Source organism: Scyliorhinus torazame, chromosome 8 (genome assembly GCF_047496885.1).
Source record: "Scyliorhinus torazame isolate Kashiwa2021f chromosome 8, sScyTor2.1, whole genome shotgun sequence".
NCBI lineage: Eukaryota > Metazoa > Chordata > Chondrichthyes > Carcharhiniformes > Scyliorhinidae > Scyliorhinus > Scyliorhinus torazame.
Window position 1 is genome coordinate 200,274,708 of NC_092714.1, and position 14,827 is coordinate 200,289,534.

Genomic DNA, 14,827 nt, shown 5'->3' on the forward strand with positions numbered 1-14,827 from the left:
GAATAGAATAGATGGCATTGAGGTACGTAGGGAAGAGGTGTTGGCAATTCTGGACAGGCTGAAAATAGATAAGTCCCCGGGACCTGATGGGATTTATCCTAGGATTCTATGGGAGGCCAGGGAAGAGATTGCTGGACCTTTGGCTTTGATTTTTATGTCATCATTGGCTACAGGAATAGTGCCAGAGGACTGGAGGACAGCAAATGTGGTCCCTTTGTTCAAAAAGGGGAGCAGAGACAACCCCGGCAACTATAGGCCGGTGAGCCTCACGTCTGTAGTGGGTAAAGTCTTGGAGGGGATTATAAGAGACAAGATTTATAATCATCTAGATAGGAATAATATGATCAGGGATAGTCAGCATGGCTTTGTGAAGGGTAGGTCATGCCTCACAAACCTTATTGAGTTCTTTGAGAAGGTGACTGAACAGGTAGACGAGGGTAGAGCAGTTGATGTGGTGTATATGGATTTCAGCAAAGCGTTTGATAAGGTTCCCCACGGTAGGCTATTGCAAAAAATACGGAGGCTGGGGATTGAGGGTGATTTAGAGATGTGGATCAGAAATTGGCTAGCTGAAAGAAGACAGAGGGTGGTGGTTGATGGGAAATGTTCAGAATGGAGTACAGTCACAAGTGGAGTACCACAAGGATCTGTTCTGGGGCCGTTGCTGTTTGTCATTTTTATCAATGACCTAGAGGAAGGCGCAGAAGGGTGGGTGAGTAAATTTGCAGACGATACTAAAGTCGGTGGTGTTGTCGATAGTGTGGAAGGATGTAGCAGATTACAGAGGGATATAGATAAGCTGCAGAGCTGGGCCGAGAGGTGGCAAATGGAGTTTAATGTAGAGAAGTGTGAGGTGATTCACTTTGGAAGGAATAACAGGAATGCGGAATATTTGGCTAATGGTAAAGTTCTTGAAAGTGTGGATGAGCAGAGGGATCTAGGTGTCCATGTACATAGATCCCTGAAAGTTGCCACCCAGGTTGATAGGGTTGTGAAGAAGGCCTATGGAGTGTTGGCCTTTATTGGTAGAGGGATTGAGTTCCGGAGTCGGGAGGTCATGTTGCAGCTGTACAGAACTCTGGTACGGCCGCATTTGGAGTATTGCGTACAGTTCTGGTCACCGCATTATAGGAAGGACGTGGAGGCTTTGGAGCGGGTGCAGAGGAGATTTACCAGGATGTTGCCTGGTATGGAGGGAAAATCTTATGAGGAAAGGCTGATGGACTTGAGGTTGTTTTCGTTGGAGAGAAGAAGGTTAAGAGGAGACTTAATAGAGGCATACAAAATGATCAGGGGGTTGGATAGGGTGGACAGTGAGAGCCTTCTCCCGCGGATGGATATGGCTGGCATGAGGGGACATAACTTTAAACTGAGGGGTAATAGATATAGGACAGAGGTCAGAGGTAGGTTCTTTACGCAAAGAGTAGTGAGGCCGTGGAATGCCCTACCTGCTACAGTAGTGAACTCGCCAACATTGAGGGCATTTAAAAGTTTATTGGATAAACATATGGATGATAATGGCATAGTGTAGGTTGGATGGCTTTTGTTTCGGTGCAACATCGTGGGCCGAAGGGCCTGTACTGCGCTGTATTGTTCTATGTTCTATGTTCTATGTTCTAATTCCCTTCTGAAAATTACAATTAAATTTAGTTCCACCATCCTGTCAAGCACTGCATTTCAAATCATAACAACTTGCTGTGTAAAATAATTGTCCTCCTCTCCTCTCTGGTTCCTTTGCTAACTACCTTAAATCTGTCCTTTCTAGTTATCAACCCTACTGCAAGTCAGAACAGTTACTCCCTATTACTCTAACAAAACCCCGCACAGTTTTGAACGCTTCCACTAAATCTTCATTTCACTTTCTCTGCTCGAAGGAAAACTATCCCAGCTTCTCTAGCCTATACGTAGTTGTGTATGGCAAATGGGTTTGTTTTGTTGTACATTTTATAGGGACTGACTACTTGACTCAGGACTGTCCTAATAGTAATCCGTGTGCCACACAGAGAGATCTCTGAACAGGGGAAATCACTATAAAGGTCAGTAGGGCATCACGGTAGCATGGTGGTTAGCACAATTGCTTCACAGTTCCAGGGTCCCAGGTTCAATTCCCCGCTGGGTCACTGTCTGTGCGGAGTCTGCACGTTCTCCCCGTGTCTGCGTGGGTTTCCTCCAGGTGCTCTGGTTTCCTCCCACAGTCCAAAGATGTGCAGGTTAGGTCGATTGGCCAAGCTAAATTGCCCTTCGTGTCCAAAATTGCCATTAGTGCTGGGTGGGGTTACTGGGTTACAGGGATAGGGTGGAGGTTTGGACTTGGGTAGGGTGCTCTTTCCAAGAGCCGGTGCAGACTCGACGGGCCGAATGGCCTCCTTCTGCACTGTAAATTCTATGTAATTCTATGCATTAAGGCGTAGTTTTATTTTGTAAGTTTTCTGTTCCGTTATCCAACTTAATTTGGATTTGCAACTTTCTACAGGACAGATGTGTGACCATTTGCTTTACTGGGGAAAATAAAATTCACAGAATTTTAAATGAAAGAAATGTACCAAAGCTCGAGTGGATACAATGCAGCATTGAACATTTTATTGAATTGTGTGTTCCGCTGAAATAACAATACATACAAATGAGAAAATAAAAATAAAGAATTTGACTACTGGGCAAGATTGCATCAAAACACAAAAGCAAAATACTGTGGATGCGAGAAAATAAAAGGATAACGTACTGAAAATACTCAGCACGTCTAGAGAGAGAAGTAGAGTCAAACTTTTAGATCTGTGCCCTTTCATCAGAACTTAGATAAGTTTGAATGATAGGTCAGAGGCAATCTACATTTTCATTTTAATTAATATAAACTTCCGAGTGATTTGGTAAGTTTCGTATTTGCAAATTTTAGTCCCTTAAGTGACAGCATATTTGGCATTTTCATTAGCACATTGCACACTGCTGACGGCAGAGAAAATATTACAGAAGAGGATGACTCACTGAACTTATGTCAGAATATTTAGCAGAATTGAGAATTTACTTTGCAAATAAAAAGCAGAAGCTAATGACAAATTCTGCACCGGGGCATGAGAGGGGTGGGGGTGCAACATATTGAATTCAACAGGGATCTAGTCTGAGTCTGGTTTTGCTTAAATTATTCATAAAACATAATGAAGCAGTGAATATATTTTGTGGTATTGAATTGGCATTGATGGCAAGTTACATGTCCATCTGTTCAGTCTAAAATAAATTGGTAACATTGAACAAAAAGATAAACTAAAAATGATGAATTGAACATGGAAAAAGGAAAGGTCAGTCATGCTCCTGATTCCAATAACACACACATAATGAACACATTTTCATTGACAAATCTGAAATATGAGGAAGATTTAGGTGTTTATTGATCATTTACCCAAAATACTATTTTTATCAAAGCTTGGTGCCATTGAAGCTTATCAAACAAGGGACTACTACATCAATAATGACCAATTAGGTGTTGAAACAGATTATTTTTGCCCTCTGTAATTGTAACTGGAATGACGAAAACTTCTTTCTGACTGAACTATGACAGATCAAAGTGCCCTTTTCAACAAATTATATCTTATATTTCAAGAAACGTTTACTTTCATTTATTTTATTGCTGATTCTCAGCTTCCTGGTGTATCCTTAAATCCCAAAGGCTGGGCTTGTTCCCTGGGCTTCTGTTGTGATATTCTACATATCTGATTAAACCCTTAAGTGTGTTTTTGAATTGCCAGTATAGGTCACACAGGATAGTTAAGTGTACAGTAATCCCATGGATATTCATCACCGTACAGCACAAAGACCTTGACATCTGTATCGTATGCTGATTTTCACAAGGTTGACAACATTTGTGTAATGAACTTCACGCACAATAAATCTGAGTTGTTCAAAATAGAACCTGCCCTTTATTTGCGACCAGAATGTCAGCACCATCTCCTTGAATAAAGACGGGAGGACGGTTACCATCTGGCACATCACCTGACACGATTAAAGGGACCATAAGGTGAAATTGCATAATAGGTTCTAATGAGCTACATAGTAGACATGCCACTGGTAGTTCTGAATGACAGAGACAGTTGATTTGCATGCAGAAAGAAGCAGGCACTAAGCACACATCTTATAATGTGGCCAATATGCCTGGGCTACAGCTGTGGCTACAGTCAATGGCTATCATAATCTGCAAACATCTGGCAAAATGTAGGGTCCATTGTGAATAAAAGAGGTCATGGAAGTTAAATGACATAAATATTGCTATGTCATGTATTATGATAATGTATCGGGAATCGGTTTGTTTGTCAAATGCTGGAAATGATTCTGGGGAACAACAGTGCTATTTTTGCAAAAGGTAAATAGCCATGCTTGAGCATTAAAAAAATAGAAAGAAAATTTCCGAAAGATTGGAAATAAAAATAGGTAAGGCTTCAACCAGAAGTGTAATCAGTTATTCAAGAAAAAAAAATCAAATGAAACATTGTGAAAATGGCAAGCGCAGAGAAACTACAATCATTCATTTCACCAAATGTTTCTGGTTGTAATGTTATTAGGATCTCACAGAGTCAGAATTGACAAGTTCTTAACATGAACCAGTGTGGCCTCCAAATTCAAAGATGTCACATGGAAGTGAACGAGCGTGAGGGAGTCATATACATTGTTGATCATAGAGTCAGAATTTGACATGTTCTTAACATGAACCAGTGTGGCTTTGAAGTTCAAAGATGTCACATGGAGGTGCGTGAGCATGAGGAAGTTGGATACATGATACACAAGGAAATGAAATTAGTCAGAATTCCGCCATTGTATGTTCCAGTAAACTCAACTCTGAAAAACTAGATTTGGATGTTAACACTCAGACTGCCAACAAGTCCAGATAAATGAATGACTTCCTGAGTTAAAAGCAAATTACTGCGGATGCTTGAATCTGAAATAAAAACAGGAAATACTGGAAAATCGCAGCAGGTCTGACAGCATCTGTGGAGAGCGAATGGTTTCAAGTCTGGATGACGCTTTGTCAAAGTTGGAGAGAACTGGACTTCGGTCAGATTTATACTTGGTGGGGGGGGGGGGGGGGTTTACGGTGGGGCTGGTTAGGGGGGCAGCGATATTTGGAGACTGACAAACCTGTCAGAAACAGAAATACAAAAGTAATGCAAATGATGTGATTAAGGCTAAGAAGGGTGCTGATAGTGGCACAAAAAGAGATTAGAATGTGTTAATGGCAGAACAAGGGTGAGCAGTTTGTTAAAGGGCAACTAGGAACAGATGACCCTGTTGGGGTGGGGGGAGGCGGGACAATGATGAGGGAAAAACAGATCAATGGAAGAAATTAAAATAAATTGATAGAAATATAAATGGGATGAAGGTAGAGAAGAGAGTTCTCTGTCTGAAGTTGTTGAACTCAAAGTTAATTCTGGAAGGCTGTAACAAGTCTAATCGGAAGAGGAGGTGCTGTTCCTCCAGTTTGTGCTGGGCCTCACTGGAACATTGGCCAAGGATAGACATGTTGACATGAGAGCAGGATGGTGAGTTGAAATAACAAGCAACAGGAAGGTCTGGGTCCTGCTTGTGGACAGACCGGAGTTGTTCTGCAAAGCGGTCACCCAGTCTGCGCTTAGTCTCTCCGATGTCGAGTAGACTGCATTGAGAGCAGCAAATGCAATAGACCAAATTGAGGAGGTGCAAATGAAACATGCCTCACTTGAAAAGAATGTTCAGGCCCTGGGATGGTGAGGAGGGAGGAAGTAAAGAGGCAGGTGTTACATCTTCTGCAATTGCATGGGAAGGTGCCGTGGGAGGAGGGTGAGGTGTAGGGCAGTGTTTTTTTTCCGGGGACCCATTTTTACTAACTGACCAACCTTTGGGACCAACGCCGGCCGACCTTCGCGACCCACGCCGGTCGACCTTTGCGACCCACGCTGGCCGACCTTCACGACCCACGCAGGCCGACCTTCATGACCCAGCATTTTCTCTTACCTTGTTTGCTGCTGACAAAATGGAGGAATCACAATCACGCCAAAAGCACATGATGGCAACATTCGGGGGCCGTGACTTGCTCTCTGCCTCCCTCAGGCAGGAAGATTACATAGAATTTTTAAAAATATCTTCTGCGTCTCCAATTGCGCAAATTCGCGGTCTTCAGCCACAGCTTTTATATTCAATTTTAATTTACTTTTTGTAAATTGTAACAATGTAGTTGTGCGGCACGTTTAGACAAAGAGACCAAAGCCCATGTCATCGTCAGACTCTTCAGATTCTTCCTGTTTCTTCTCTTCCTTTTTCTCTTCAGCAGCAACAGGGGCAGCCATGGAAACAACTGCTGCAGCAGCTGGGGCACTGCTACCAGCACCAACGTTGCAGATCAGACTATTGACGTCAATATTAGGCAATGCCTTGGCAAACAGACTAGGCCAGAAAGGTGCAATGGTCACACCAGTTGTTTTAATCAGGTCATTGAGTTTGTCTTCGGTGACAGTGACCTCGTCGTCGTGCAGGATGAGCGCACTGTAGATACAGGCGAGTTCCGAGGTGGAGGCCATGGCGCTGGATCTCTGCGGGTTGGTCCATTGGTGCTAGTCGCCAGCGGGAAACTCGGCCTTAGCTTCGTTCAGAAGAACCGAGCACTTCCGAACCAGACAGAGTGAGCAGCAGCCGGATTTTAACTATGCCGGCTGCGAGCGGCCTGTTTACCATATTAAAAAATGCGGCCGTACTGCGCATGTGCACTGATGAGCAGGCACGCACATGCAGTGCGGTCGGTCGCATTTTTTTAATATGATCAAAAGTCCGCTTGCAGCCGGCATAGTTAAAAGCCGGCTGGCTGCGGCTGTTGTGCACGAATTTACGCAATCGGGAACGCCGCGAAGGATGGCTCCGTGACATTCCCGACACCCACCCACGACCCACCCGTGGGTCACACCCCTGACTTTGACGATCACTGGTGTAGGGTGTGATGGGGGAGTGAACCAGGGTATCAAGGAGGGAACAGTCCCTGTGGAAATGTTGACAGGGGGAGTGAACAGAAGATGTGTTTGGTGGTGGCATCATGCTGGATTTGGTGGAATGGCGGAGGATGATTCTTTGAATGCGGTGGTTAGTGAGGCGAAAAGTAAGACAAGGGGAACCTTATCCTGGTTCTGGGAGGGAAGAGAAGGGGTGAGAGCAGCCGTGTGGGAAATGGGTCGGACACGATTGAGAGCCCTGTCGATCACAGTGGATGGGAAACCACGATTAAGGAAGAATTAAGACATGTGAAGACTTTCTGAGTTGGTTAGTTTGGCTCTCAGGGCACACTGAGGAGGGGGGTTTCTGCTCCAGTTCTTTTCGGCTGTGTTTGGCAATGGAAGTGGAAAATATGGCAAGAAACCCAAATTGAGTTTCATACCCACGTAAAAGCATGAGCCGATTGTCCCTAGCCCCCATTAGTGGCATAATGGGAATCCCAACGTACAATGCCTGAATCATTTCCACCGTAAGAAAATTGATGCACATCAGTGTGAGGCCAGACTGGCATGAATTATGACTGGTCTCCCATGGTATGGACCTGACAAGACCACCCAGAGGAGCTCAGGTGAGTGCATCACTCAGGGGGGAGACAGTCATACCCAGTCACTACCCGGGCACTGTTGGAGCGGTGCCCAGGCAGTGCCAGGGCAGTACTGAGGGAGAGGGTCCCTGGTGAACCTTTATGTACCGGGGTGACCTTTAAAAACAGTGCCCTGAACATTAAAAAACTCAGTTACTGGTGTGGTAGGCTCAATCAGACTCTGCCCCTTTGGCAAGATGTTGTGGGACCGAAGCCCTGAAGTTTATTTTTCTATATTCTCAATGATATGGTGGAGAAAACAGCTTTTGGTGCCGGCGGCTTCAATACCGATTTTCTCACCTGCTGTCAACTTTGCCAAATATAGGTAACATTCCACTCTGGGACAAATCTTTATTTATCTACGGAAACTGAAGGTCTTGTGTCAGATGTGCTACTGACACATTTGCAAGTGTTACATATACAATGGATGTCGAAGTTGCACCTGACTGGCTGAAATATCATTCTTAAGAAAACAACAAATAGCAATAAAATCACAATTAACACAACAATGCTGATTGCCTGAAGCTAAATAGGCAGAAAAATGACAAATGATCAAGCAGCAAACCAGTGAAAAATCAAGAAGGTGATCACTAAACAACTTGCAATGTTAGGTAAGGAGAACCAGTGGATTATCTGAATTAGTTTTTTCAAAATGCTTTGAGCCACAATCTGAATAGTCTTTGTGCAACTTTAAGCTAAAATAACCAATTCACATCAAACTCATCAAACTTACGCTATAGATAGTTGTTCTTCTCTCACATTTCTCGCATCAGTGAATTGTGTTCTGTCAGTACAATATTTTCTTTTGCTTTGATACAGCACAAATAATTTGCTTTATTTTCTTCCCGCGACTGTTTCCCAAATCTTTCATCGCAATAATCAGCAGAAAATGTATTCCTGCCTCATAGTGACTTGGATAGAGTGATAGAGCCATTTACAGTATAGAAGGAGATGATCAGGCCCATCAAGTCTATTCTAACTCCTCGTGGAGCAATTAAGTCAGCTCCATTCCCCCATTTAGTCCCTTAGTCCTGCAGGTTAATTTCCTTCAAGTGCCTGTCCACTTTCCTTTTGAAAATGTTGTTTGCTTCCACATCCATTACCTTTGTCGTAAGGTCCCGATCATTACCACTCAGACTTCATCTCTTCACCAAACTCTTAAATCTGTGTCCCTGGTCCTTGTATCGTACAATCACCTAATGGAAACAGTTTTTCCACGTCGACGTTAGACAAACCTGTCATAATCTATATTAAATCGCCCATCAGTCATCTTGTTTTCTAGCCCTGTAACTATCACACTCCATTCCTAGAGCCATTCTGGTAAATCTCCTCTGCACCCACTCAAGAGCCTTCTCCTCTTTCTCAATGTGCGATGACCAGGACACAATACTCTAGTTAGGCCGAGCCAGAACTTTATATAGGTCCAGCATTACTTCTCTGCCTTTATTTATGCACCAATACATCTAGTTATAAAACCCAAGAACATATATGTTTTTTTAACCATTCTCTTAAGCTGGCACCTTTAAAGATCAAAGTAGATGTATCCCCAGAACCTTCTGTTCCTACAAACTCCTTAGAATTGTGGATTTAGACTATATTCCCTCTCCTCATCTTTCCTGCTGAAATGCATCACTTCATACTTCTCAGTATTAAATTCCATATTAAATTCCATCTGCTACTTGTCTGTCCATTCTGCTAGCACCTATGATGGCTCCCTCCAGAATCGCGAGTGCAGACTCAGGAAAATTCTCACCTCCATAAACCTGACTCAGGAAGCAATACCATGAACAGTGGGATTTTCATTTTGACTGGGGAGTTGGGCCCGTTGCCCCCCAGAGAGAGTTCAGAGGCAGCCACCGCGGCTGCCAGATGCTAAGGGAAAGGCTTATCTCAATGATCCGATCTTTGTCACATCTGTTAAAGAACAATAAAAAGGAAAACAGACTTCCAGCCCTCAACCCTCCCTCATATCCGCACCATGTCAGCTCAATACATCCACCCACACCACATGGCCCTTTACACTCTCCATGCCAACCTATGCTCCTCCAATCACCCCACCATGGCCCTTTATAACCCTGATGCCAAGTTAATGTTAACTCATGCATACCCATTCTCCACGCACTATTTGTCCTTATCCCCTCCATGCCAACTCACCCAGTATCCACCAGGATCCATGCTGAGATTAAATAAATTTCTTAAATGTCCAATGATGAATTCACTGCAAGGAAACTTCTGGTGCTGCCAGTAGTTGGAAGCTTGGCAAGCAGGGAAATTAGTTTGGTACAAGGTCAAAAATCAGTTTCCTGGTGGTGGGATGAACATTTTCAATTATGTTCTCAGGTCTTTATAGGGTTCAGCTTCCCGATGAACAATGTCGTGAAGGCCTTTTGTGTGCATTAGAAATTCATATGTGCTCAGTGAAAGGCCAGCTCACCAGAATTAAGATCCCCATCCAAATTAAGTATCCTTTCAGTCAGAAATTAGAAAGTTCACATTTGCGGCTGTATATAAGTGGCATTAACCTGGTGAAGTTGACATCTTCAAAGACTTTGAAGTCAGTACCCACTATTTTGGACTTCTTCGGGACCACTCACAAATATCAGCCTCTTGACTGAGATCAGCTGCTAATAGGCAAATTGTGCAAAGACTGGACACAGGAGGCAAGGCCAGCCGGGAAATGTGACGTGTAGGCTGGACACAGGAGTCAGGTAAAGGAAGGAATAAGTGGGAAGCTGACTGGGTAAGGACAATAGACTGTCCAGGGAAGGGTTGGAGGCTGCAAGGGTGCAGGGATGTAGGATGTGGGTGAAATGTGAGGGGTGTGTGGGGGGATAATGGGAGTATGGGTCGATTGGCCTTGCTTGCCTCCAGGCAGGGATGCTGGGAAAGAGATCATCATAGCGGGCAGGGTTAATACGGTCTACGGTGGGTCCTGGGGATTGAAATGTGGGTAATGGGGAGCGTAAGATATAGTCGCAGTGAGAAGGAGAAGTGGGATGTGGTAGGATGGCATGTTCAGGATAATAGACGGATAGCTGAAAATTTCTGATGGTGTGGCCATGGAAATGGAAGAAACAGGTGACTCAGATAACAGGTGGGTCAGGTTTCGGGCGGGCATGGGGACGGTAACTGGTGTAAGCTTAGAGAGGAGGGAAGGCATGTGAAGGATGACCGATATAGATGCAAAGCTAATGGGGTGAATTGTCAGAGTGGCAGAGGGGCCAGGAATGGTTATATTGGATGGGTCATGGGTGATGGGTTGTTCCTGGGTGACAGGCATAGGTGCAAGGTGCTTGAGCGGGAAAGTCATGCTCACCATTTTTCCCCAAGGCTCTTCCTCACGACACAATTGCTCTGTAATGTGACTCCTCAAAGAGGGAGGAAGATCTTTTCACATGGGTGGAGTTCAAGGTCAGCCCAATAAGCTGACCAAAGGGACACCTTAATAATAATGAGCTAAATGGGTGACTCCCATGCTTAGTTATGCTCTTCACTCTATCGTGAGGCCCACGTTACATCCGGTTTGTTTCCGGCTCATGGTCTCTTGACATTGTGATCCCAGCAAGATGTGGAGTTGCCATTCATTCTGTTCCCTTTGCCATCAGCTGCAGTCAGAGGCAGGGATGAAGAGAGGGAGGTGGATGCCTCCAAGGCTGGTGGAGTGCAGCCAACTCACACCTTCAAAATTCTATCATCCCAGGAGAATAGTCATGGCTTGGTGGCTCTGAGATGAAGGTAAATCTGTAAAGATTCTGCTCACTCAGTTGATTTCTGCAATTCGTTCACAGATCCACAAAGGTCGAGATGATGCAGGCTCCTGGTAACCCTGCATTTCTACTGGCTCTCATCCAGATGAGGACAAGGAACCTGCTCAGTAGCAGGAGGAGTAATGGTCTGAACAGCAATAACCAGCTCACTTATGCTCAGTTTGGTATCCAGCAGCATCACCCATCTTCTGAACTCATTACAGCCTTAGTCGAAACATGGACAAAAGAACTGAACTCAAGAGGTGACGTGAGAGTGACTGCCCTTGACATTCATGGCAGCATTTGACAGAGGGTGGCATCAAGGATCCCTGACACATCTGAAGTAAGTGGGAATCAGGGAGAAACTCTGCTGGTGTGGAAACTATGAGATGTGGGTGACAGATTTTAAGCAGTGCTAAGTGTTTCAGGGTGTGCTGAAGTATATGAATGTTAGGTATGAGTTGCAATTGTTACTGATTGTAGGTATGTGATGGTGTTGAATTGAACATTGGCTGAGCATAATGGTTCAAATGGTAGGATAAGACATTTTAAGATGCATTCACTGACCTTGATCATGCATGGGAAGTCATTGAACTTCTTGTGGCATTGCGACCAGGTCATGACAGTTGACATTGACTGTGACAGTCTTCCAGTACCTATTGGCTTCACAATGTTTATCCAGTGGGCCTTCCAGCTCACTGTGGATTGAGAACAGCTTTCCTCATATCCACCTTCTGCAACAGAGCCTCTAACAAAGCACCCAAGAACCTTGGAACATACTGTCTATCTTGTTGCCCTTTTTCAAGGTCAGCTCTCTTGCCCAGTAAATCCCAGTACCTACTGCAGCCAGGACACAACACTGCTTTAATGGGTGCAGGTTTACTTGCCATACAGGTTAGCTTTAAGTCCTGTATTCCTCCCTCAAACTTGAGCCCTCTGCTTAGGTGACTATCCATCCAATAGCATGGTTAACTATAGGCTGCATGATATGATTATTCTAATGAGGGGGCAGTATGAAATTTGTGTGTTGCATGTATCTGAAGCAAAAAGTCCAAGTTAATTGTGCATTGCGAACCGTATCTGTTTCAGAGACTGTCCAACCTTTGCCTCAAATCATCCACTGCACACTGTAGCCAAAGTTTTCCAGCTGTTCATGCCAGTGAGATCTTCTGGTTCCACCAACGGCGCACCCCCGCAATCCCTCCACTGGCCAATGGAATTCTGCCTCCACCATCGTGAAACATGCGGCGGGTTGTGCGGAATATTCTGCCCTGTATTTCTTCAAGTGTTCCTTACAAAAAAAAACTACTGTGCTAAAACCCATTTGCACTTGAAACTAAGCCACACATTTAGAATGGCCACAGCTATCTGAACCGTAGACGACACTCAAGGACCGAAAGACCACAAGGTGCTAATTTCACTTTCAAAACAGAGAACCTGCCAGCCAATGTATGGTTATTTTTTTTTTCAGATCAGCCAAGGTTATTTAAACCACAGCTCAACAGATGACAGCACAGGTTGACAGGGAAGGTTGTAACATTTTTTCACTGCAATATCATGCTTTTTCCGTTGGAAAAGTGCTGCAATGCATGTGAGTAAATACGCAAGGCTGGTCATACTAAAAGTGAACTTAAGTTTAAAGCACAGATTTCTATGATGAATCACTGTACATGAAAATGCATCAACATTGCAGTACAGCAAATTACAGTGACATCTGAAGATATGAAAACACTTCACACTTGCCTTTCAGAATATTTCAGACACCTCAAACAGGCTTTCAATTTTCTGCACTAACTCTCAGACCTGACAAGCTTTTAATAGGATTGCTAAACCCCATGCCACCAGATTAAAATTGTGTGTGGGAGGAAATCCAATTTTCACTCCTCACCACCCTGCCGCCCCCTCTGCCTCTCAACAACACTATCTAAAATAAGGAAAACTACCTCAGCGGTGAACTCAATGGCGGGTGTTAGGGTGTGGGAGCATGGTGTCTTTTGCACACAAAGCATTCCAGACCTGCAAAGAGGCCGAAGAAAAATTAGAAGGGCCATGGTGAGGTACATGCTTACATCATCTACAGTTGGTGAATGATAAGGAGGCTGATAGGGTCAGGAATGTGGAGGAAAATCGGATTGACTCAAAACAAAAAGGTGTGGCCATTGGTGCACCAAAACAAGCCGCTGCACCCAAATAAAAACCTGGCCCAAAGCATTTAATTGAGAATATCAATCCAAGCAAGTAGATTCCACAACTTCTCTCTTTTATAATCAGTGGTTTTGCTCTCTCTTAAGTTATGCTTTAACTTTGACCAAATCAAAAGATCATGCATTCAAGTCTCTTCCATCAGACTCAGCTTGTAATTTTAGCTGACACTTCAATACCATCACATTGCTGTCATCTTTCACTTGAGACATTGAGCGTCATTCTCCGACCCCCCAGAGGGTCGGAGAATGGCCGTTGGCCGCCGTGAATCCCGCCCCCGCCCCCGCCAAAGTCTCCGAAGGGAGAAAAGTCGGCGGGGCGTTAATGGCGCCGCTGCCGCGGAGAATGTCACGGGTCTGCGCAAGGCAGCCGATTTTCGGCCTGCCGATATTCTCCCTTCCGGATGGGCCGAAGTCCCGTCGACGTGATGACCGTTCACGTCGACGTAAATTAAACCTCCTTTTCATCGGCGTGACCCGGTGCTCCAGGCTCACGCCGACCAGCGTGGAGGTGAGTGACGGCCTGGGGGGTTGGCTCTGGGCAGGAAATGGCGTGGCCGCAGTCGGATTGCGTGAGGAGAGGTGTGTCTCGGGTTGTGTGTGTGCGTGTGCGGCGGGGGGGGGGGTGGTTAGAGTAGGCTGGGCTCCGGGGGAGTGCCGGGAGGGGGTCCGTGCCGGGGTGGAGGTTGGGGGGGGGGTCTGTGCCGGGGTGCAGGTTGGGGGTTGGGGGGGGTCCGTGCTGGGGTGGAGGTTGGGGGGGGTCCGTGCTGGGGTGGAGGTTGGGGGGGGTCCGTGCCGTGCCGGGGTGGAGGTTGGGGGGGGTCCGTGCTGGGGTGGAGGTTGGGGGGGGTCCGTGCTGGGGTGGAGGTTGGGGGGGGGTCCGTGCTGGGGTGGAGGTTGGGGGGGGTCCGTGCTGGGGTGCAGGTTGGGGGGGGTCCGTGCTGGGGTGGAGGTTGGGGGGGGGTCCGTGCCGTGCCGGGGTGGAGGTTGGGGGTTGGGGGGGGGCCCGTGCTGAGGTGGAGGTTGGGGGGGGGTCCGTGCCGAGGAGGGGGATGGGAGGGCAAGTGAGTTGGTCCACCTGGCCAGGTGCCAGCCTCCAACAGTTGGACCCATGCGGTCCATGCCACCTGGCTGGGGGGAGGAGGGGATATGGGCAATGATAACATGTCGTCGTTCCCCTCCCCCCCACCAGGCCGTCATGTTTTCAGATCATCCAGCGATGTTGGCCGCCGTGGTGGCAGCCGCTCATGTCTATGTTGCCCTGGATGAGGAGGAGGAGGAGGAGGAGGAGGAGGAGC